We start from the raw sequence: 25,515 nt of genomic DNA on the forward strand, positions 1-25,515 counted from the left end.
CGAAGGAAGGAACGAAGGAAGGAAGAGAAAAAGAAAGAAAGAAAGACAGACCTATGTGATATTTAAGCGCTTGCTGTTTTGTTAAGTATGTAGCAAAAGAACAGTCAGTGCAGGGCAGACTCTGAAGAAACAGAGACCAATGAAATGGAGAAAAAGCTGCATATGATCCTCTAAATATGAATGAGATCATGGTACTAGCCAAACTCAAAGAATCTCACATAAAGGGAAGAACAAAAGTATCCTTAGAACTTGGAAGGACCTCAGAGACCAGTGAAATTCTCAGAAGTCTCAAACTCTAGGAAATAGCTACTATGTCCTATAGCTGAGCAGCAAAGGAAGGTACAAGCAGGGAGTTCATGGTCTGGAAATTATTGATTCTTACTTTCACTTGTCTTTAAAGAAGACTATATTTTATTTTTTCTGACTTGTGGCTACCAGCTGCCCATTATGAAAAGCTTTTTTTTTCAAATCAATTTCTTCTGCCTTGATGAGAGCCTAGAGACTGTGTCTTAATGATAGCATTTCCCAGAAGTAGAAGCATAACAAAGATGCCGTTTCTTAAATGGTACTTCCCTCAAATACACTCTCCAATACTTGGGTTCCATGAGAGCACATCCTTATCCGGTGAGAATGGTCTGGGGCCACCTGTTTGTCTGACTTGTTTCTGAAGAAGTGGGTGCGAATCACCAAAAGATCTGGCAGTTCTCATCTTTGCGTACAATGGGACATAGCACTTACCTTTCATCAGGTTTTGAGTCTTGGATCACAGTGACATTTGTAGCTTACTTGAACTCTCTCAGATTTTTGCAATGTTCCTACAAGGTTCAGGACTCAGAACAATGGGTGTATTTGCTTAAAGTGATGCCCAGATTTACCTAACACAAATTCTTGCCTCATCAGATTTAAGACTGATTGAGAAACTGCGGAATTTCCTAGACGTTGGTTTGTATTCAACTTGGCACTAGGACGAAGACCTTGACGGCTGCACCCCGTGCATCTGTGGGGCGTGCATCTTTCACACAAAGCTCATCTTGGGATGCCACGGATAAAATAATGTTTGACTCTGCTTCAGTGCCTTTGACCCTCTTTCAGGCAATCAAAAATATTTATTGACCCCTCACTAAATGGAGGGCACAGTGGGATTCAACTCTCTTTGTTTCCACCTCTAATTGGGGGATTAAGATACACATACATTTTAGGAAGGGAAAGAACAGTGAAAGTGCTAATAAGTAAGAATAAAAGAAGACCATCACATGAAATGACAGGCAATCCATCAGCATAGGCCAGAGGACTGACATGAAGTGTGGCTGAGGTGGAATTGGCGGAGGAAGGAGACAGGCCTGGATCCCAGAAGAGCCCAGGCAGGTATCACGGATAAAGCAGGATTTGATTTGGGCCTTGGATAGGCCAGTGGTTCCCACCTTCCCTGGACAGGAGGGCCATCTGGGGAGGTTTTAAAGAATGCCAAAAAATGCCTGGACAGGCAGAAAAAAGGTGTGGGGTTGCCATGAGAAGCAAAAGAAGTTTAAAGAAACAAAGCTTGTTTGGTCACAGTAAAAAGTTAGTGTAGGAGAAGGAAAAAGAGAGAAGGCAGAAAAGTCAGATTTCATCAGATTTTTAAATAGCCTTGTGTGCCAGGCCAAGGAGTTTTGGAAACCTATTTGGTTCAGGGTAGTGGGGTATATTTAGCCATAACACCTGATTTTTACAGCTGGAGAAGGATATTAGAATTCCTCCGTATCACCAAATTCCTCACTTCTCACTTCCACCCCCTTCTTGGAAGCCTACATCTGACAGAAACTAAGTCTAGACACATGCTGTCCCTTCACCAGTTCCTCATTCTCTGATACAGGATTCCCACTGCTACTAGGGGCGGCGTGTGGTGATTCATACCAAAGTGCTGCCGCTTGTGTAGAAGAACTCCCTTGAGTAATAGCCAGAAGGGGGAGCCACTGAGGCAGCAAAGCTAGTGTCTCCATAGGGTAGGTATCATGGATAAAGCTCTCATCCTTTTGCCTAGGATGTGGGGACTCTGTGCTGGTACATCCTGAATTACACAGATGCTTTCACCATGGCTTCGATCCACTTGCTACCTTGGTTTTGCTGTCTCTCTGCCTCTTTCTCTTTCTCCTTGTTTGAAGGGTAGACAGACCTGAGTAAAGTTTCAATCCTATTACTGCAAATATTGGGCTGAGAGAGGTTGTTTAGTTGGATGGAAGGAAGGAAGGAAGGAAGGAAGGAAGGAAAGAAGGAAGGAAGGAAGGAAGGAAGGAAGGAAGGAAGGAAGGAAGGAAGGACGGACAGATAGGTAATTTTTCTGAAGTCCACCTGACTAGAAGGAAATGGTTTAGAGCTTAGAGCTGCCATTTCTTATGATCCTTTGCAGATAAAATTCTGTCAGATCTCAAAGGAGGTAAATTTCACACCACTGCATTGAATTTAGAACTGGAACACAGCATATTAACCACAAGACTCTGCTTATTCATATAACTTACAAAGACTATTTCAAGTAAGTTTGTGTTTTAGCATCAGATGTATTTCCTCCCTACTGAACTAGAAGCTTAGCATTTCCTGGCTGAACAAGAGCTTTGAGCAGTAACACAACTGGTATGGGGTTGGGGGGGGCCGGGGGACAAACAAACCACCACAGTTTGAAAGCAGCTGAAATCCTCTTCCTGTGCTTCTTCCTCTGAATTGAAGTTTGAAGACTCTAGGCACTTCTGGTGAGCTCCACAGAATGCTTGGTTTCTGCCATCCATTCACACTCACCTACTCATCACCGAGCACCTACAGACCAGACAGGGCAGGCTTTTGCCCAAATTTCAGTAATGCAGGGACTTGAGCCTGCCACTCAGTCCATTGAAATAGGAGAAATAGGCCTTATCAGAGGCCAAGAGTCAAAGCATTTTCTTCTAATTTTTCTGTGTACCCTTTCTTGACGGGAGGTGGCATGTGGCTAGACAAGTTTCACACTCATTTTCTTGTCCATTCTTCATTTACACTTCTATCAGATTTTACCAAAAGGTTTATTATGGTTAGTTGCATAAGAAGAAATGCAATTGTCTGATATCCAGCTATTAGGAAGTATTTATTGAGAACTCTGGTCTGGAGCTAAGTGCACGAAGGAAGGAAGACAAAAGAGGTGGTTTTGGCCAGTGTCGCTCTGGAAACAAAATTATAAACATGAGCCAATTAGAGAATAAATACTACAAAAATGAGAGATACTTATAACAGCTGCAGTCCACATTTTGAAAAGGAAATGATCGTGTACACTGGCATGTTTATCTTAAACATGAGATTGGACTAATGAGGGGAACTTAATTTCCGAGTAGTGGGAGGAACAGGAATGAAATCACAGGAGAATGTTCCAGTGGCAAATGCAAGAAACTAATAGGACCTAATGTGGGAAAAACAATCTTGCTCTAGGTGGATTAGTCTGGAGAAGATACATAGAATACTCTGCGAGGGAAAACAAGGTTAGCTGGAAGACAAGTGGGAGGGCTGTAGCAAAAATTCAACCCGGAGGTAATTTGGGCCTGAGCTAAGGTCAAAGCCCTGCACAGGGAAAAAAGGAGATAACCCAAGAGGAATTTCACTGGAAGAGTCCAAAGATCATGTTTCTAATTGAAAAGGAACATTGGAGGGACGCCTGGGTGGCTCAGTCCTTAAACGTCTGCCTTTGGCTCAGGTCATGATCCCAGGGTCCTGGGATCGAGTCCCACGTCGGGCTCCCTGCTCCACGGGAAGCCAGCTTCTCCCCCTCCCTCTGTCCCTGCTTGGGTTCCTTCTCTTGCTGTGTCTCTGTCAAATAAATAAATAAAATCTTTAAAAAAAAAAAAAAAAAGGAAGATTAGAGACCATATAGTTCAATAAATGACAAGATGTTTTCCTCTGGAATCAGTGCTTTCTGCAAAAGTTTTTGCCTTTAGAACTGCTTTTGACTTTACAAATGTATGCCTGTAAAGTCTTCTCTCACTACCTTTTTCTTTTTCTTTTTTTGATAGGTGGATTAGGTCAATCATCAATGTATTGATTTTAAGATCAGACGAGCTTGCGGGGCTCCAGCTCATCTGGAAATGAACTTTGTGCAGTTCAGACAGTGATGCCTTCCTTTAGAACAAATAGCTCTTAATGGTTCACGAAGGCCATTTGGGTCAGTTGTGGAAGTGGTGATTTCTCCACCTCAGTGCTGCTGAGTTCCAGTCAGTCCTACTGGTAGGAAACCGGAAGTTAGGTCTCTGGACAGGCTGGGTCGAAGTGAATAGTGAATTCACTCTTCCAGTGAAATAGCCTGCTTGCCACTAGTTAAAAAGTGTATTAAGTCTTTTCTGCTCCAAGGAAGGACACACACACACACACACACACACACACACACGTAAGCGAAAGAACAATGAGCTCAAAATCAAATGAACTGATTTCAATCTCAGCCCTGCCCCCACCACACTCATTTGTGGACACTTATTGTGTGACCTTGATAAGCCACTTAATTTCTTCTTATTTCTTATACTTCTCTTGCCTCAGCTCATCAGCATCGTAACAATTGTTACTGTGGGTGAGACAGCTGATAAGTATTTCTGTAAGATGGACAAGGAGACAGAAACTCGAAGAGCTGTCCAAAGTCGGGCATTTATCAGTGTATCCCAGGACTGATTTCTGAGCCTAAACTGTGCCACCTCATGCCAGGTGTGCCTATGGTCAGGTAGAGCTTATGGTCATGGCTGGTCAGCTCTGCAGTTGGCAATGGTTTGGCCTTATTAATTATACAAATAAAAAATGGTAGGGTCTGGAGGCATCAGCTGTGACAGTAAGAATGGCTGAGTCTTCCACAGCTACTTGGACTTTTTACTAAATGTTCATTTTGATACTAAATTGTCAGAGGACTGCGCTGGCTAGCCCAGATTTGATTTTTTGGCATTTTACTCTTATAAAAGTGTGCCATTTATACAGGTAGGGAAAGTGATTTACTACTTTCAGCTCTGTATTGTTTATATATATAGCCATATATAAATTTTCATGTACCAGACTGCTCTTCATGGGGCTAATCTTTCATTTGGATTCGGTTGAGTCACATTCTTCTTATTGATATTTTTAAATAACCCAGGCAAAAGTTAGATAAGCTCCTCCTAGCCTCTTTTAAGACTTTTACAAAGTGCTTTACCTTTACAAAGTTCATGCACATCATTGTGTTTGACTGACAACAACTCTGTCATGTAAGTGTGTAATAGCATGGTTAAATATCTCTCCAAGTTGAGAAAACTGTATCAGAGGAGGTAAGTGACATGTCTAATATGAGGCTGGCCCTGGTTCCATGGCTATTGTACGGGCCGTGCCATCACAACAAGGGACCCCTAGCTGTAATGGCGACTCACCTGAGGATCAACTCCTTTGTAGCTTCCCTAATCATAGCTTTAGGAAGTTATATTGAAAAAGATGGTGCTGTGTGAGCATTATATGCTGAATTTTGTCCTCCAAAATTCATATGTTGAAGTCCAAACCCAGTGCCTCAGAATCTGACTATATTTGGAAATAGGGTTATTGCAAATGAAATTAGTTAAGAGGAGGTCATACTGAAGAAGGGTGGGCCCATAATCCAATATGACTGGTACCCTTAAAAAGAGAGGGAAATTTGGGGGTGCCTCGGTGGCTCAGTTGGTTAAGCGTCTGACTCTCGGTTTCAGCTCAGGTCATGGTCTCAGGGTCGTGGGATTGAGCCCTGTGTTGGGCTCACACTCAGTACAGAGTCTGCTTGAGATTCTCTCTCTCCCTCACCTTCTCTCTCCCCCCTCCCCCTCCCCCCACATGCTCTCTCTCTCTCTCGCAAATAAATAAATAAATCTTAAAAAAAAAAGAGAGAGGGAAATTTGGACACAGAGACAAACATACAAGGAGAAAACCATGTGAAGATCGGAGCTATGCTGTCACCAGCCAAAGCTCTACCAGAAGCTAGGAGAGAGGCCTGGAACGGACCCTCCCCCAGCATCTTGAGGGGGAGCATGGCCTTGCCAACACCTTGATTTTGAACTTGTGGCCTCCAGAACTGTGAGACAATAAATTTCTGTTGTGCTAAGCCACCCAGTCTGCAGTACTTTGTTAACAGCGGCCCTAGGAAACGAATACAGTGAGGAATGGAACAAAGAATGCAACAAGATAGTATAAACCAGAGCATGGAATAGAGTGAACTTAAGCTCTTTCCCTGAACATCAGCATTGATCAAGATCGTTCAGAAAGTAAATCTTTGGATAGAATCAAATGCTTTGAAACACTAAAGAAATTGTTGTCCCGAGACACCCTAATTTGCTTCATGGATTAACAGACTTTCAGGTTTGGAAGGAATAATAAGGTCACCTAGCTCAGCCATCCATTGGATAATTACGGATCTTCAGCAGTGTACCAGCAAAGTGGTTTTTCAGCCTCTGCTTGGATACATCTGCTAACTCCTGAGGCAAACCACTCTACCTTTAGCAGCTCTGATGATTAAAATACGATTTCTTATATTAAACTGAACTGTACCTATCCACGGCTTTCAACCATTTATTATCATTTAGTTTCTTAAAACAAGAAAGCACAGATTTAATTCTTTTTATGTGTCAGTCCTTTCCATGTTTGAAAACTATCATGTCCTCCTCCCCGAGTCATTTGTTCCCTAAACTCGCCCTTAAGTTCTTTCAACTACTGCACATATGACATAGTTTTTAGTGTTTTAACCTTTATGTTCAGCTTCATGAAATGTGTTCCAGTTTATCATATTGTTTTTAGAGTGGAACATCTAAACCCTGGTTATAATCAAAATAGTGCAGATTAGAATTAAATACACTATTATTCTAGATGATGTTTTGTTTTGTTTTAGAGAGGGGGGTGGGGCAGAGGGAGAGAGAGAGAGAGAGAGGGAGAATCTGAGGCAGGCTCCATGAGCCTGACGTGGTGCTCGATCTCACAATCTTGAGATCGTGACCTGAGCCAAAATCAGGACTCCAGTGCTTAACTGACTGAGCCATCGAGGCGCCCCCCACATGCTGTTCTTAAATAAATGCAACCTAAGATTACATTAATTGGGGTTGGATCATCACAGTGTTCAGTAATATTGCACTGATTAACTAAAATTCCTTAATCACTTTTCCCACTACATAAGCTGCATAATGATAAGCTCTGGCTTGATCATCAAGTACCATAAGTGGCCTGGCAGAAAATAGGAATTGACATGTTATCGAATAAATGAATGAATGAATGAATGAATGAATGATAGATAAATAGATAGATAGATATACTAATACTAAACCATGCATTCCCCTGAACTTGCCCAGTTTTTTTTTTTTTTAATTCAAAGGAGAGAAACTTACTGATTGTACTTTGTTTTGTTAAAGTCAGGCAGAGAATAAATACCTTCTAGCCAGTCAAGAATCCTACCATTCATCACATATCATCCAAACAGCAAAGATCTTCCTTCTGTTTACAAGTCGTTTCTTCAGCACACTGCACACATGTAATAGCATTGAGAAAAAATAGCCATTTAAATACTTGGTTTATATTTGTTCTTCAGCTAAGACTTGCTTTATATTCCAGAAAAGTATTTAAACCCTCTGCTGTCTCCATCTATAAAATGGTGCTAATATAATATGGAGTGTATGTGTATGAATTTAGTAGATTATGTATGCGTGTGCGTATGCATATTTATAGATGACGACATATCAGGATTTTGACACTAATAAAAAAGGCTGTGTTGAGTCCTTTGTTAGTAGTTATAATTATAACGTGGTGACTTACAAGATCAGTTTTGTGCCTATATGTATATAACAAGCCAAAACTATAACTTTATGTAAAGGAGGAAAGAGTGTGAGCTGCATTCTATTTCCATTTTCCCAATGAATTATTCAATCTTCTAAAATAATTGAGTCGATCCCTTGTGCTCGATTTTCTATATATTAAGTGAAGAAAATTCTTTTCCTTGACCCTCTGGGATATTAAAAGGCCGATGGGATATATTCATAAAGCACTATATGAATTAGAGGAAAACTAACTCTGACAGCATCTTGATAGAGACACAAATCCTCTATCTACAGGAAAAATCCATGTTTCAGATTCTTTTTTAAATAAGTAGTTTTTCACAAGAAGTATTGTGAATAGCTTGAATTGTCTACTTGACATGCTTTGACTGTCTTAGTTGCCTTGTTATCAAATTAATTTAATTATAGTCCTCTTAATAAGGAAATGTTTTGTGTTAGCTTTTTCTTTTCTAAATGAAACATGAATAAATCTTTAGTTTTCCATCTAAATGCCAATCAGAAATTGTAAAACAAAACATAAAAACAGATGTTCCTGAGGTTTATTTTAGTGGCATAAAATGAAACCACATTAATCAGCTAAGAGTACAGCCCATAAATGATAATGAACACCAACTCAAAGGGTTTCCATTTTGTCTTTGTTGGATGAGCTAGTAAACTTTACTGGGGAAAGATGCCAGCATGATTTTTTTTTTCTTTAATCTAATGGAGAAGTCAAACTTTGCGTTGGGGTATGACATTCTCTATAAATCACTCAAAGGACATAGAAATGAAGAGAGATTCATACATAGCTCTTTGGTAGCCCAGTACTACAGCCTATTGCTTAAATGATTGTCTATTTTGGAATAATGGGGGACTCCCTAGCCCAAACTATTTAACATTTTGCTCATGGCCATATGTTATTTTCAGGTAAATCCAGTTGCAAATATTCTATTATTTCTGCAAGTATATCCTTATTTTATGAACCAGAATGCAGATCAGACATATTTTTCACTTAATAGTTTGACATTTTTTTCCATATTATTAATGATGCCTAAAAATAACCTCATAGTATTTCATTATATGGCTAAGCTAACTCCTTGATTTTCCTCTTGTCAGATATTTGTTTTCAGTTTTTTCTCCTATTAGAAGCAATGCAATGATGAACAAGGACAAAATTCTATTAAAGAAAATAGAAAATTATACAGCATGGGACCAGCCTTGTCAGGCCTTGGGAAATAGAACAGCATAAAAAGCCTGAGTGATATTTTTGGAAGCCTTGGAGCTATGATAATGAAAACAAAGTGGGCACCAGGAAGGGAGGGAAAATGTCAAGGATATAATTTACCGGCCAATACAGTCCTTCCCAAATCATCCTTCTATTTGTTGGAAAGGTGACCCTGGCTCTAGCAGAACTCTGAGGACCAGTCAACAGGACTTCACTTGACCTGAGTAGAAAATACATACATATCTGTGGTTGATGTTTGTAATAGTAATATTTGGCTAACCACTTTTTAAAAAATAGTAGCTAGAAATTCCCAAAGTATGTTTAGAAAAATTTTATTCCATTTCTTGAATATATATTCAAGATACAATAAAAATATATGAATCTGAACCTGAAACAATATAAGGCAAATACTTAAAAATCTGGCTTCTACTTCTGCCTCTGCCCTAAAAACAAAACAAATGTGTTCTTTTGAGAAAAAAAAAAAATTGCTAAATCTGGTGACCCATTTCCAGTCTTTATTCTTGCTGAACTGCCTATTCCATTTACCACTGCTCACTACTATCCTTGATAGGTCCTCTTCATGATTGTGACCTCTACCCTTGGTTTCTATTTTACTTCTCTTGCTGCTCTTTCTATGACCCATTTTTCATCTTTATACTTAGGTTTACTCAGGATGCTATCTTCTCTTGTGTCGCCTTTTGCTGTCACTTGATAAAGTTATCTATTTATACTCTATTCCATATGCACATATCCCCCAAATTTGTGTCCAGCCCTTACCTGTTTCCAGATCACCAAGAAGGAACTCAACTAAAAAAATTAGACACCTAGAAAATGCTGTAAAACAAAGATAAAGAGAAAAATCTTAAAAGTAGCTGGAAGGGGGGAAAAGTTACATTCAGGAAAAGCACAGTAAGAACAAGGACTGACTTTTCTGCAACAATGGAAGTCAGAAGATAATGGAATGATATCTTTAAAATGTTGAAAATAAAAATCTACCAACTTAAAATTCTGTATCCAAGGTAGGTACTATTATTACCTACCTCATAGGGCTTGCGTGAGAATTACATGGGTTAATATTATAAATCACTTGGAAGAGTATCTGGACCAAAATAAACTCTAAAGAAGTGTTTGTGACATAAAATAAAAACTACATGATAATTGGGATTGCAAATTGCTGCAATCTCTTTCCTGGGGAAAAAATGCTTGAAAAAAATGGGACATCAAACATTCTAACACAGGTGGTATTTATTTTCTTCTTCATACTTTTCTCCAATCATGAACTACTAATATTATTAAACAGGACAATTCTGATGGAAGGTACACTTCATGAGAACAGGGTCTTTGTGTGGTTCACTGCATATTTCAGCACCTAGAACTGTACCTACATGTTCAATAAATTATCTCACACCATGGATATGAGAAAATCTTTTCTTGATAATAACTTATAATATTATGTTACAATTGACTAGAAAGAAAAAAAGGTTGGACAATTAAAGTTTAGATCAATTTAAGTCGTTGAAAATGATTTGCATGATGTAAGCAATTCTGCAAAGGCTTATATCTATGGTGCACGTATCATCTCTCTCATTTTCAAAAGACTTTGGGGAGAAAGTTAATAGCATCATTTGGTTCCCTTTCTCTAAAAGCCTTAGTGTTTTTTATAATTTAGATGCAGGAAAATTTTTTTTTCTTTTGGGGGATTGAAAAATTGAATGAAAAAAAAAAAAAGCATTCAAGCCAGATTTAGAAACCTAGTCTGAAATGTTTAGGACCGAATCTCTTATTATGGTGCTTACTCATTTCAAATCAAGAGTTTTAGAGCTAGCGGGGTACTTAGAAATCACCATCTGTACACATTACACATGAGCAAACTGAGCTCAGTGAGGTTATAGTGCTAATTAGAAACAGAGCAGGGCTAGAACCTGGGCTTTTCATTGACATTCAAATGAATTCTTTTATTATTATTATTATTATGTTCAGTTAGCCACCATACAGTACATCATTAGTTTTTTATGTAGGGTTCAGTGATTCGTTAGTTGTGTATAACACCCAGTGCTCATCACAACACGTGCCCTCCTCAATACCCATCACCTGGTTACCCCATCCCTCCACCCCCCTACCCTCTGAAACCCTCAATTTGTTTCCTGGAGTCCATAGTCTCTCATGGTTCGTCTCCCTCTCTGATCTCTCCCCATTCAGCTTTCCCTCCCTTCCCCTGTGGTCCTCCGTGCTATTCCTTATATTCCACATATGAGTGAAACCATATCATTGTCTTTCTCTGCTTGACTTATTTCACTTAGCATAATCCCCGCCATGTCAATGCAAATGGTGGGTATTCATCTTTCTGATGTCTGAGTAATATTCCATTGCATATATAGACCACATCAAGGTGAATTCTTAATGGACTCTGGCCTTGGCAGTTTTTCCTTAAAGGCCTCACTCACTTTCTCCATGCAGACCCTTTCTCTATTAGCTTTTTCTTGCTAATGGATGTCAGATACAGAGTTAGATCAAGCATAGTATCAAACCTTTTCTGGGAATACAGTGGAAGGTTTAGACTGGTTTCTTCCCATGAAGTGAAAGCAATAGGAATCCTATAGGTATATTTTTTTGAGTATTAGGGAAAGAGTTTTAATTTGCAATAATTCTAAAAGGAGGTAAAATTTAGTCTCATAAGTGAGTTGCTGTATTTCTTTATTCATCTAATAGATGGCTTTGATAAAAGTATGAATAAATCTAAAATATGAACTTAAAATCAGATTTTTTTATTAAAGACTTTATTTATTTATTTGACAGAGAGAGACACAGTGATAGAGGGAGCACAAGCAGGGGGAGAGGGAGAAGCAGGCCTCCTGCCAAGCAGGGAGCCCAATGCGGGGCTCAATGCGGGGCTCGATGCGGGGCTCAATCCCAGGACCCTGGGATCACGACCTGAGCCAAAGGCAGATGCTTAACAACTGAGCCACCCAGGTGCCCCACTTAAAGTCAGATTTTTTACTATTTATAAGTACTTCCTTCAGGAAAATGGTGATTTACCTACTAAAAAAGTAAAAAATCATTTATGATGACTACTGTAAGTATGCATTTTTTTCCTCTGCTCATCAATATTTCCTCTCCCCTTTCTCATCTCCTAATGAAGATTTCTGAAGACTAATATATTTTGAAAACTATTTTCACATAGAAATATACAAATATCATAACTACTTTTTCATTCCTCTCTTCAAAATATATTCAAGTTGAGCTCAAATTTAATCATTTTAAATACCCCATTTATTAAATTTATTTTTTGTCTTTCCAAAGTATCAAATTATTTTTGACACTATATTTCTCAATAAATGGTCTAGCTCGCAGCCAATTTTCTCCCCCTATTTAATCCTGCCATCAGGCATGATGCTATGTGCCTAAAAATGTTATAACCTTATTACCCCAGTATTAGAAAATGAATTTGTTTGGGGGTTAATGTGAGTAATTATCTTTTATTTTAAATGGGAAAAAATCTACAGATTATTCCTAGGAAGTAATTTAAGTCATCTATGCTTGCTTTTATGATCTGCCCTCTTCACCTTCATCATGCTACTGTCATAAGAGAGTCTGTCTCCAAACATCACAAACTCTTCCAGTCTGTTTGAAATTTTTCCCATTGGGTATATGTAGAGACTAATCATATTTCTTTTTTTTAAAATTTTTTATTGTTATGTTAATCACCATACATTACATCATTAGTTTTTGATGTAGTGTTCCATGATTCATTGTTTGTGCATAACACCCAGTGCTCCATGCAGAACGTGCCCTCTTTAATACCCATCACCAGGCTAACCCGTCCTCCCACCCCCCTCCCCTCTAGAACGCTCAGTTTGTTTTTCAGAGTCCATAGTCTCTCATGGTTCGTCTCCCCCTCTGATTTCCCCCCCTTCATTCTTCCCCTCCTATCTTCTTTTTTTTTTTTTCTTAACATATATTGCATTATTTGTTTCAGAGGTACAGATCTGTGATTCAACAGTCTTGCACAATTCACAGCGCTCACCATAGCACATACCCTCCCCAATGTCTACCACCCAGCCACCCCATCCCTCCCACCCCACCCCCCACTCCAGCAACCCTCAGTTTATTTCCTGAGATTAAGAATTCCTCATATCAGTGAGTCATATGATACATGTCTTTCTCTGATTGACTTATTTCGCTCAGCATAACACCCTCCAGTTCCATCCACGTCGTTGCAAATGGCAAGATCTCATTCCTTTTGATGGCTGCATAATATTCCATTGAATATATATATACCACATCTTCTTTATCCATTCATCTGTCAAGGGACATCTTGGCTCTTTCCACAGTTTGGCTATTGTGGACATTGCTGCTATAAACATCGGGGTGCACATACCCCTTCAGATCCCTACATTTGTATCTTTGGGGTAAATACCCAATAGTGCAATTGCTGGATCGTATGGTAGCTCTATTTTCAACTTTTTGAGGAACCTCCATACTGTTTTCCAGAGTGGTTGCACCAGCTTGCATTCCCACCAACAGTGTAGGAGGGTTCCCCTTTCTCCACATCCTCGCCAACATCTGAGACTAATCATATTTCAGTGATAGTGATATTCCCTTATTTCCATTGCTAAAGAGAAATTATCCTGACACTTGTTTTTTTTTTTCACTTTCTAAAATTGCAGTGCTGTTTTATTTTATTTTATTATGTTATGTTAATCACCATACGTTACATCATTAGTTTTTGATGTAGTGTTCCATGATTCATTGTTTGTGTATAACACCCAGTGCTCCACTCAGTATGTGCCCTCTTTAATATCCATCACCAGGCTAACCGATCCCCCCACCCCCTGCCCCTCTAGAACCCTCAGTTTGTTTCTAAGAGTCCATAGTCTCTCATGGTTCGTCTCCCCCTTTGATTTCCCCCCCTTCATTTCTCCCTTCCTACTATCTTCTTTTTTTTTTAACATATAATGTATTATTTGTTTCAGAGGTACAGGTCTGTGATTCAACAGTCTTGCACAATTCACAGCACTCACCATAGCCTGACATTTGTTGAAAATGGTAAGGAAGACTTTATTCAAGACTATTGTGATAGGAGCCAAGATTATTGCAATTGGGGAGGGAGATTGAACTCAACTCTGAATATAAATAAGGGCGAGTGGGGATTTCTAGCTGGTAGACAGCATGACAGAGAGGATGGCAACTTAATAAGGAACTTGCTTAGATATTAAGGTGGGGGTGGGTTAGAAATCAAACTTGGTTAGAAATCAAAGGTGGAGGAAGAAGAGCTTGATTGGATGGAGAGTGGGGAGGATTCTCAATAAACTGGCCTGGCAGGATTTTCTGCTAAAACTGGGTTCAACAGGTCAAGATCAAGACCTAGTTGAGAAGAAGGCTCAGGGGAGTCTGATAAAGTTTGATTAAGTAGGGATTCTTTGTCACCATAACATTCGGAGTTTAGATTTACCCACAAATAAGGCCTAATTTAGAATACTAGAGGTACCGTAGTAGCTCTAGAAAATAAGCTCCATCATTATTCATAATGCTTGTATAAGTGAGCGACACCAACTGTCCTCATCAGAACAAAATCTTTTAGTAGAACTGTACACACACTGGGGTGCCTGGGTGGCTCAGGTGGTTAAGCATCTGCCTTCAGCTCAGGTCATGGTCTCAGGGTCCTGGGATCGAGCCCCACTTTGAGCCCCACATCGGGCTCCCTTGCTCAGAGGGAGCCTGCTTCTCCTTCTCCCTCTGTCCCTTCCCCTGCTCTTGCTCACTCACTTTCTCTCAAATAAATAAAATCTTAAAAAAAAAAAAACAACTACACACACTGACAATTTGTTCCAAATGAAATCTAGGAAATCTGATCAACCTCAGAGGATGATGAAAGTATTTGTAATATTTACATTGTGCTATTTGCCAGTCTCTCTCCTGAATCATTTTGGTAAATTAATTCTTTTAATCCTTGCTATAACCTTCTGAGGGAGGTACTATTACTATTATCATCCCAGGATTGCAGACAGGGAAACTGAAGCACCTAGCAGTTACAAAACTTGTCCAAAGTTACTTAATTGAAATATGTGAGGGTTGTGATTGGAACTTAGGCAACATGACCTTGAGATGCTGCTCTTCACCCCTGGGCTTTCCCACTTCTATAAAACCCCTTTCTTTCCATATCCCCAAGCAAACGCGTAAAACTGGAAGACAGGTAAAGGGGAAGTGGATGGACATATATTTATAGAAGTCCATAGCTTTTGGTGCCTTCTTCATATTCGGTACTCTTTGCTTCCGCCACCTACTACAGTGCTTAATACGTAAGAAGTCATTAATGATAAATAGATGATTAAATGAATTACAAGATGATGTTCAGTTTCTGACCGTCAAGGAGATAGCCAGGTTAGGTTTCTCAAACTCTGGCTCACAAGGCCTGCAGTGACAACATTTTAGGAGTGAAGGGCACCATCTGCATTTCACAATACACAGCCATGGGGTTACACGTGTGCCTGGAAGCCCAGCCCACAGAACCTTACAATACCAGCTCGCAGTGAGATGGGCCTCAGGCACACGTATATAACAGGGCCGTGAGGCTTTCTTCCTGAGCAGCTAGAGCTCCCTTGAATATAAGGCTTCTGGTCGTGAGATGCTGTGGGAGCCCCTTCCATTGCTCTTCAGACCCGTTTGTTTTTCTGCCACATTTCCTGCTCGGCTCTTATTTATATCTTCTTCCGGTCCTAGGGAAACCAGAGGTGGGAGAAATAGGACAAGAAGGTAAGAGAAAAACAAGCCATGAATGAAGTCCCAGATGTTGCTAAAGCTAATAATAGGAGTAACAAGCTAAATGAGTCTTGGGGTGAGATACCTCATTTTCACTTTGGCTTGGTTTCCCCCATAGCTCACCAGAACTCATTTATCCTAAGAAATCGATGACTAATTTCCTGTGAAGTAGAATCAATGAGTCTGCAATGTTCTACATTGGTTAAAAATGATTGCTTGGTTTCCTTTGGGCTGTGAAGTACAATCCAAATGATTGTTGCAAGTTACTTAGATGTTTGAATGAAGAAAAAGTATTTTTTTTTTTTTTACTGTGACTCCATGATATGAAAGGCTGACCTTTCTGTGGCGGCAGGGAAGGGGTTGTGGAGGTGGGGAAGGGGTGGGGATGGTTGTCCCCAGTCTCTGAAACTCAGTTCTGCCCTGAGTACATGCATTACCAAGGGTGACTTTGGTACATCTGGTACAGATTTAAAGGCTAAGGGTTTTCATATGGGGTTCAAACATAGATTATAGTAGAAAGGAACTTGAGAGCTCCAGGGAAGAATTTGCTATTTCAATTGTATTTGATCATTTTATTAAATTTGCCTGGAAAAATCAATTAAAAAACAATTTAATTTTCATACTCAGAGCAGAGGTTATTCATTCCAGCTCATGCCTAACAATAGATGTGGCCTGTGTGTGCGTGTGCGTGTGCGTATGTGTGTGTGTGTGTGTGTGGTTAAATAACCCCAAAGTGCAAAAATGTTGCCTGTTCCATTCTGGTTGGGTATGGGGGAATTGGAATGGGGCCTTCATTCCATAAACACTTCCCCTCCTTTTTTGCTTCAACTGGCTTCTCCATGGAACACGTTCAAACCATGTACATACCAAAGTCGTGATGTATTAGACTGAAGAAGTCTATTTTAAAAGTTATTAAGAGTATATTGAAATTGCAAAGTGGAATTAATGCCATTGTATGAAAGATGTGTGGTTATATACATTAACAGAAGGGTCACCAAGGGAGTACTTAATTGCTCTGGACTCTTTTTTGAGCGGAAGGCTATAAAAATAATGTGTATTAACAAGTAATTAGTTAACTTTGTAAATAAAATCTTTCAGGCAAGTTACTTACCTTCTTTGAACCTCAGCTCTCTCATCTGTAATAATCATGCCTGCCTCATGGGATTATCAAGGGGTCCAATGGGATACTACATATGAGGCCCTTAGTAGAAGGCTTGATACGAACCATCTTAGCTACTGATGTTGTTGTTATTATTGCAGATTGAAGTTTACGGTTATAGGATAGCTCTAGATACGTTATGCTCTAAACAATTAGCATATATTTTTCCCAGTGGGAAAATTGGATGAAGGGGCTCTTGGAATTCTCTAGAATAATAATTTCATGGGGGGGGGGTATTTCAAGGAAGGATCAGAACTCATATAGGTCTCGGGCCTTTCTGGCTACCCAATAAGACCATAGAATAAATGTTGATGTGGAAATATGCAAATAAGCAGCAAATAAGGGCAATGATATTCTCCCCAGAGTGGAGCTGCCAGAGTTTTGCTCAATATTTGTCAGTTAGTACACCGTTGAGCACCTCAAGGCCTCACTTTGTTCCGACGCCAAAAATGATTACAGCTTGCCTGATTTCCAAACTAAGTAACACATGGACGGGAAGGTGCATGCTCTCTACCCTAGAGAATACTGAGCCAAGGTTATCTTATTGGCTTCCTGGAGAAGGAAACAGGCTCTGGAGACAGGGTTCCTGGGTTCAGATTCCCACTCTTCCTCCTTCAACTGTCAGACTTGCACAAGTTCCTTAAGCTTCTTGGCTGAGAGTTGTCATTTGGTTACCTCCTGGACTTATTGAAAGGGTTACATGAGGAAATACTTATATGACACATGGGATATTTGTCCACAACATAGTAAGTGCTGCATAAATATTAGTGATCATTTTATTTATTTTGTTGGATGCTATTTATACTGCGAGGTGTTAAAAGATAAACTGAGGCATATTAAATATGTTAAGAGTTTATCTGAGCAAAAATCTGTTAGAATTGGGTGGTGCTAAGCCAGAAGCAAAGCCAGGAAATTATTTGATTAGCTCTAACTTATATGGTTGCATTATTTGGGAAGGCCGAGTTGTTTATTTGTGATTGGTTATCCTTAGGTTTCAGTTTCTTAACTTTGAGGCATTATGAGCTTAGGTTTGGTGGGCTTGTGTATGATAGGAAGGCATTAAAGCTACCTCAGTCTAATGGCCTCCTTGTTGAATTATTTTAACAGAAGTTAGATATCATTCTGGTTTTACTACCTGGTTTCCTCCATGAATTAAGTTGACTCAGAGTAAAGAAATTGAGAGAAAGGAAAATCAGAGGTCTCATTCCCCAAACCCATAGTCAAGCCTCTATACTTGCTTCCTCTATTAATTTAATAGCATAGGATCTGAGAATTGCCTTAAGATTTAAACTATTGCTCTTTTCACTTCTAATAGTGAAGGTTCACAAAATACTGGGACAAGATCTTTGTCACTAAAGTGACTGTAAGGAGTTAATTAGCAAAAGTTCATATGCAAATTCTGCTCTGGAAAAGCTTAAGCTGTAAGTCACTTCTCCAAACTGTTTTGGAAACACAAACCTATTTGTGATGGTGAGTTTCTTTTAAAATGAATGTCTAATGCATCCCAAATCACTTTGATGTAGTATTATAGAGTAGGCATATATCTGTTGCCCATCTTCTCCAAGAGTTTGGATATATATCTAATTTTCACACTGTTTTTCATTCCACCTTGAAATCATTTTAGTTCTAGTCTCATCCTGGCCTGGAGATAGTGTGTGGAGCCTCTGAATCCCACTAAACAGGTATTTTGAGTAATGATGTAGGAGACTACTAAATTCTTTTAGAGCTAAATGGTACCACTTGGAACGGTGGTGGAGCTACCCTGGGGGAGCACCATCCAAAAGGCTGATGAGGCAGTGTATTTGAAAGAACATAGAACACAATCAATATTTTTATCTTACTTAGATCTTTAAAAAATATGATTCGAAAATAAAATTCAAAGCCAATGTCACTTTCCTTCTTTAAAAGGAGGTAATTTTTTCTGTCCTGGTGAAGAATGAGAGATCCCTTAGAGTCGAGAGGTGCCCTGATTTCTGCAGGGCCCTCTGTGCTGCAATTGTTATATTTCTGACTTCTGGTGTTTGTCAACAGATTTGGCTCCTTGGTGGCGAAGAGCCAGAGAAACATTTTGTTCAAGGCACTTTGATTGGCAGTATTTAAAAGAACTTACTAGGAAATTTTGAGAAGGGAATTTAAATTAAAGAAAATAGAAACATCACAGTGAAGCTATCAGAAATAAAACAATGTCAATACGATCAGATATGGCTTATCCATGATCCCTGATGAAGTGGTTTCATATTATCTAATTTAACTCCTGACAATTAACATGAATTTCCCCCTTTCATCTTTCTTAGGGTTGATGAACAATGAATGGGCAATTTTAAATTATGCATAAGAAGTAGGTTCCTTTTCTCTCACATTTTGCTTCTCTATTGAGCAGATACTCAGTGTATTTGCAGAATTTGACCCAAGACTTTCCACATCATCCTTTTTGACATTTTGCCTTTCATATGGGATATTACAACTGATTGTCTCTGTAAACAGTTTCGTCTGGGCAGATTACTTTATTAAGCAATCAATTTTTCAAGAATACTATGAAATGAGAAACTATAGTGTCAGCCAAGGAAATATCTAAAAAAGCAACATTCTCTTGACTGCAGGAAAAAACATGTTTTTCCTAAGAATTTTTATGTTTTCCAGGGCAATTACCACCTGCCCTGTTCTAGACTTAACACCAGAACAGAATAGGCACAAGCTGTGTATGTTGCACTGGTACTTGGCTAAGGTCAATATAATTGACTGCCATTTTGTTTTCTCTTAAAGAGTGGGTTTTTTAAGCCTTATTACCGTCACTAACCTAATCTACCTTTTCCTCAGCAAAAGATTCTAATAGTCCTACCTTTGATATAGATTGTTTCATTTCCAAATGAAACAAAAAAATCACCAGGTTTTTTCCTGTAAAATATTAGAGCGATGTCTCTGTTTTCTCTTCTGAAAAACAGTACCTCCTCTTATAGGGCTACATTTACTTTAAAGGTTTAAATGTTAAACAAGTTATTATTTTTAAGTCATGTACTACCAAAAAACTCCATTTGAGAAACTTGCTATAAAACTGATTATTTGGGGCGTCTGGGTGGCTCAGTTGGTTAAGCCGCTGCCTTCGGCTCAGGTCATGCATGATCCCAGGGTCCTGGGATCGAGCCCCGCATCGGGCTCCCTGCTCAGGGGAGAGCCTGCTTCTCCCTCTCCCACTCCCCTGCTTGTGTTCCCTCTCTCGCTGTGTCTCTCTCTGTCAAACAAATAAATAAAATCTTTAAAAAAAAATACTTTTAAAAATCTAAGAATGGGGGGCACCTGGGTGGCTCAGTCGTTAAGCGTCTGCCTTCGGCTCAGGTCATGATCCCAGGGAGTCTGCTTCTCCCTGTCCCTCTGCCTGCCACTGTCCTTGCTTGTGCTCTCTCTGTGTCAAATACATAAATAAAATCTTAAAAAAAATAAAAAATAAAACTGATTATTTTTGGAGTGATTCATTTCAATTTTTTTCCATCATATTCTCACAAAAAATCTGAATCTTCCCTGAAGTGTGGATATCTTGACTGGCATCTGCAGCCACTTAGGGTGAAACTCATAAAAGAGTGTCTTTGTTTGGGGCAGAAGAAAAATAGACTATTAAGGGTTTTTTTTTTTTTTTCTTTATTTGCTGAAACTCAGCAATGTTCTTTCTGTAGTTATTCAGTTTTGACATTCTTTGCACTCGTTGTTTTTAAAAGCATACCCACCCATGGTCGAGTGTATTTCTAAAGCCCATCTTCCCCTGAGTATGGCAGGCTGAGCTTCCATAGTAGTTTACCTGTTGTATGACATTTGATATATTTTGGAGTTGTAGTCCGTTTTTAATTCTTCTAATGATGGAGAAACAAAATAAGATAAAATATGAGGTTCCTGCAAGGTATCTGCTATTTTTTAATAGAGCCATATGAGAAACTCAGGTGTGAGGCTTGGGAATCTGATTTTTTTTTTTTTAAGATTTTGTTTATTTGAGAGACAGTGTGAGTGGAGAGGGTCAGAGAAGGAGGAAGAAACAATCTGAAGCAGACTCTGCACTGAGCACAGAGCCCGAAGGTGGGGCTCAATCACAGGACTGCGAGATCATGACCTGAGCCGAAACCAAGAGCCAGGGGCGTAACCTACTGAGCCACCCGGGCACCTTCAGGAATCTGATTTTTAAACAAGTTCCGTGGGTGGTCCACATGGGCATCATTATTCTAGCAATCCCATGTTAAATTCAGGCTGTACCTGCTGACTGTTGCATCTCCCACTTTAGAGAAAATACAGTGAAACATAAAGTAGTTTTGAGCAGCAAAAAGGAATTGGTTCGTGAAGTAAAGGTGTCAGAAAGTTTTTTGTTTTTTTTTTTGTTTGTTTGTTTGTTTAAAGATTTTATTTATTTATTTGACAGAGTGAGACACAGCGAGAGAGGGAACACAAGCAGGGGGAGTGGGAGAGGGAGAAGCAGGCTTCCCGCTGAGCAGGGAGCCCGATGCGGGGCTCGATCCCAGGACCCTGGGATCATGACCCAAGCCAAAGGCAGACTCCTAACGACTGAGCCACCCAGGCGCCCCATGTTTTTTAAAAGACCATATCCCTTTGTTTTTTGATTTATTCAAGAAATCTATTGAGTATCTACTAAGTGCTGGGTTCTACCCTAAATCCAGAGGATATAGTATTGAACAAAAGCAGATAGTGTTCCTGCCCTCATGGAATTTAAAGCCTAGCAGGGGAGGAATTTTAATCAATACATTGTAGACATGAGTATAAAATTACAGCTGTGATAAGAGCTAACAGAGAAAAGTACATGAAAAGAGCTTACATTACAGATCAGACCAAATATGGAAGGTCAGGGAAGGCTTCTCAGCAGAAGTGACGGTTAAACTGCTATCTGGGTGGGTAAACTGGTAACGGGTGACTGGGAGCTGATAAACAAAGATGGGCTGGAGAACATGCCAGTAAAGGGAACAACATTCATCATGCAGTCATTCTCTGTGTCCAACACTGTTCTTGGTGTTGAGGAGACAGCAGTGAACAAAACAAATTCCCTGCCCATGCGGGGCTTACGTTTTAGTTGGGGAAGGAAACAGACTTATAAAAAAATGACCAAATAGATATAAATGTTGTCAAGTGGCTTTAAGTGCTGTGAACGGGGAGTACAAGATGTGCAGGTGAGGTGGCTATTTTACAGGGGACAGCTAGGGGAAGGTCTCCCTAACAAGCCACCTTTGAGCTGAGACCTGGAGGGGAGGCAGCAGTTCGGGCAGCTCTGGGTGGCAGAGGCTTACCTGAGCAGAACAAGAGCTGAAGCCTGAAGTAGAGCATCCCTGGACATGGTCTAGGAACACGAGACTGTGTCTGAGTGGAGAGTGGAGGCAGTGGTAGTACATGCTGCCGGGGAGGTGAATAGGGTCAAATGATTCAGTCCCTTTTATGGGAGGACAGCATTGGGAAATTTTAGCGTAGAACTGATAGACCTGACTTGCCCGCGAGAAGGATCTCTTGAGCTAATACATAGAGAATAGACTGTTAGTGGAGCAGAGGTGAGGCAGCGAGAACCATTTAGAGGTTGTTCCACTAAGGTTTAGACCAATCTGACACAAGCAAAGATGGTGAGAATCAGTCAGATCCTGGATATACCTTGCAGGTAGAGCTGATGGGTTTTGCTGAGAGGTGGAAGTGGAGCATAAGAAAAAGGAAGTCGGATGGCCTCAGCATCTCTGCACAGAGCAACACAAAGAATCAAGGTTTTATTTTTACTAAGATGAAGAAGGTTGCAAGTGGAGTGGGTTGGGGGAGGTGTTTCAGGAGCTTGTTTTGAGGCATTTTACGTTAGAGACGCCTCTTAGACATATACCAAGCCTAGAGAGAAGCTTGACACGTTTGGTTAACACTGTGTCTGAGCAAAGCAAGCGCGGGAGGACATGTTGTCCAATGTGCTGGAGAGACAGGCTGGGGCCAAACCACGTCAGACCTTGGAAATCACCTTGGAGATTTCAGCCTTTATCCTAGGAGCAAAGGGAAGACATGAGGCATTAAGGGATATTTCAAGCTATCAGGTTTTCATTTCCAAATGAGAACTGGCTGCAGTGTTGCAAAGAAGCTGGAGGTGGGGATTGGAACACAACAGTCTAGACAAGATGTGGTGGTTTAAGCCAGGTGGTTGTGGTTGGTGTGGAAAGGCAGGCAATTAGATGAATTCAGGAGGTGACTGTCAGGAGGTGATGGGCAGATGTGGAGGTGAGAGAGAAGGAAGTGCCAAAGGTGACTGTAGGCTTTCAGGCTTGTTCGAAAAAATGGACAGTGATTTCATTCTAGAATACGGTAAAAATTGGAATGAGAATGAGTCTTTAGGGAAAAGGTCATAAGATTAAGGTGCCTTTTGGGGCGCCTGGGTGGCTCAGTCGTTAAGCGTCTGCCTTCGGCTCAGGTCGTGGTCCCAGGGTTCTGGGATCAAGCCCCACATCGGGCTCCCTGCTCGGCAGGAAGCCTGCTTCTCCCTCTCCCACTCCCTCTGCTTGTGTTCCCTCTCTCGCTGTGTCTCTCTCTGTCAAATAAATAAAATCTTTAAAAAAAAAGAAAAAGATTAAGGTGCCTTTATAATATACAAGTGGAAATGTCAAGTAAGCAATCACACACCATGGTCTGAAACTCAGGGGTAAGGCCTAGGCAGGAGAGAGTAATTTAGGAGAGGTAATTCCAAAGCTTAAAAGAAGCATAGCTTGGAGTGGGGCAGATTGATATGCAGGAGAGGGAAGGGATCATCGATCATATAGCTGTCAAAGAAGACGGGAGGAAATGGAATCCAAACCCAAGTAGAGGGATGAGTCCTGGTACAAAGAGTTGAAAAGGATGGGTGCAGATTCAAGAAGATGTATTTGTATGCTTCAGTCATTCAACAAATACACACTGTGTGCCTATCATGCGTCATGCACAGATCAACCTGCTGCGGATATGGAGATTTAAAAGAAACAACCCTTGGGGCGCCTGGGTGGCTCAGTCATTGGGCGTCTGCCTTCGGCTCAGGTCATGATCTCAGAGTCCTGGGATCGAGCCCCGCATCGGGCTCCCTGCTCTGCGGGAAGCCTGCTTCTCCCTCTCCCACTCCCCCTGCTTGTGTTCCCTCTCTTGCTCTCTGTCTCTCTGTCAAATAAATAAATAAAATCTTTAAAAAAAATAAAAATAAAAATAAAAGAAACCACCCTCTCCATGAAGGACCTCTCAGTCCAATAGGAGAGACTGCACAAGTGTAGCAACAGAACGTGAGAGCCGCAGGAACGCTGCACATGCGGCCCCTGAAACTTCGTGAACGTAGACTTCCAAAAGTTCAGAGAAGAGATGGGTACCATATTATGGCCTATGTTGCTGAAAAAGAGAATCTCTCAAGGGGGTTGGGAATCTGAATCCAAGAATTCAGATTTTGTGATTGATCCCTGGGAAGAGACAAATACTGTTTCCAGTACAAAACGAGAACCCCGAGATTGAATGAATCGTTTGCAGTTCTAGGCTAAGATTTCTTTTAAGACAGCCTCTCCCTAACTTTCTCCTCGAAAACTAGAGCACTGGACTCAGTCTGTGCATGTCCTCGAGCTTCCAGCACTCCAGACTTCTGCACTGACCCTGAACCAGTTTCAGGCTGGTCTCGTCCTTTCCACCCTGCCCAATATCCAAATTGCAAACCTCCCTAGTCATCTGTCCTCCCACACATCCTCATAGCCGCATTCCTTTGTGCTTTCTTCCCTTCTCTTGTTTTTTTCTTCCTACTACTTCCTTCCCTTGTACTCTTTCCATCATCTCTACATCTTTTACTTCCTTACTTTAACTGAAATTTGAATATCCCATTAGAAACTATCTCAAGTAGTTTATTCTCTCTTTCCAAAGATCAGGAGAGTGTTCAGCATCCTCTTATGGCCTAAGCACTGTATCTTCAGACATCTTTTCTGTAGGCCATGCCATCTGATTAGTGTTCTGCCTAGTATCTCTGCCGTCTGTCAACATCATAATTATTCCTCTATACTCTTTCATAGCTTTGGCATCTGAGTCCCAATCTCCCTCTTCACTCCAGATTCTGGTACGTCAATGTGGATGACCCAAAAATTATACCCATCCCCCTCCAACATCCTTGGCCTATTCATTTTCAATGCTCTTCAGGTTAACTCCTCAGTGACAACTATTCCCATGGCCACATCATGGATCTTGTCACCCGCAGCTGCTTCAACTCTGCAATCCTGAATTCTGGCATCTCTCTCTGAAAACAATCTGTCACTGAAAAGTTGAAGCCTTCAGTGTTCTCGTCACTATACCTATTCTTTGACCTCCGTGAGTGCTCTAGTCCCTTGACCATCCCCCCTCCATCTTCTCCTAGTCTATCAGTCCTAACCCCATCTTGGCTTTATTTTCACTCCTAACTGGCCTAGACTATATAATTTTTAATCATTCTCCTAAACTATTTTCTTATATCATAAACCCAGTTTTCTAGCTACCTTCCATACTTCACCTCCAGAATCCAAGTCCTAGAAAGACTCCCATGTCCAGCTTCACTGCACCAATTCATGCACCACCAAGCACAGCTGTGAAAAATTGCACGTGTGCGGACTGATGTCACTAACTGTCTCCAATTTTGG

The 25,515-nt window shown here is 40.4% G+C and overlaps 1 protein-coding gene across 2 annotated transcripts in view; it reads left to right on the plus strand.

Moving 5' to 3' along the window:
• Positions 1-25,515, plus strand: part of FAR2 (fatty acyl-CoA reductase 2) — a 151,276-nt gene that overhangs the window by 43,821 nt on the left and 81,940 nt on the right. Inside the window, exon 1 of one of the 2 annotated variants that reach the window (XM_078075827.1) lies at positions 15,600-15,738. The exons of the other annotated variant lie outside the window; for it this stretch is intronic. The gene's annotated coding sequence lies outside the window, so the exon portion shown is untranslated. Of the gene's footprint in view, positions 1-15,599; positions 15,739-25,515 lie in introns of those variants that run through there. 2 annotated transcript variants of the gene reach the window in all.

The sequence above is a fragment of the Halichoerus grypus genome, chromosome 6, assembly GCF_964656455.1.
Source record: "Halichoerus grypus chromosome 6, mHalGry1.hap1.1, whole genome shotgun sequence".
Classification (NCBI taxonomy): Eukaryota; Metazoa; Chordata; class Mammalia; order Carnivora; family Phocidae; genus Halichoerus; species Halichoerus grypus.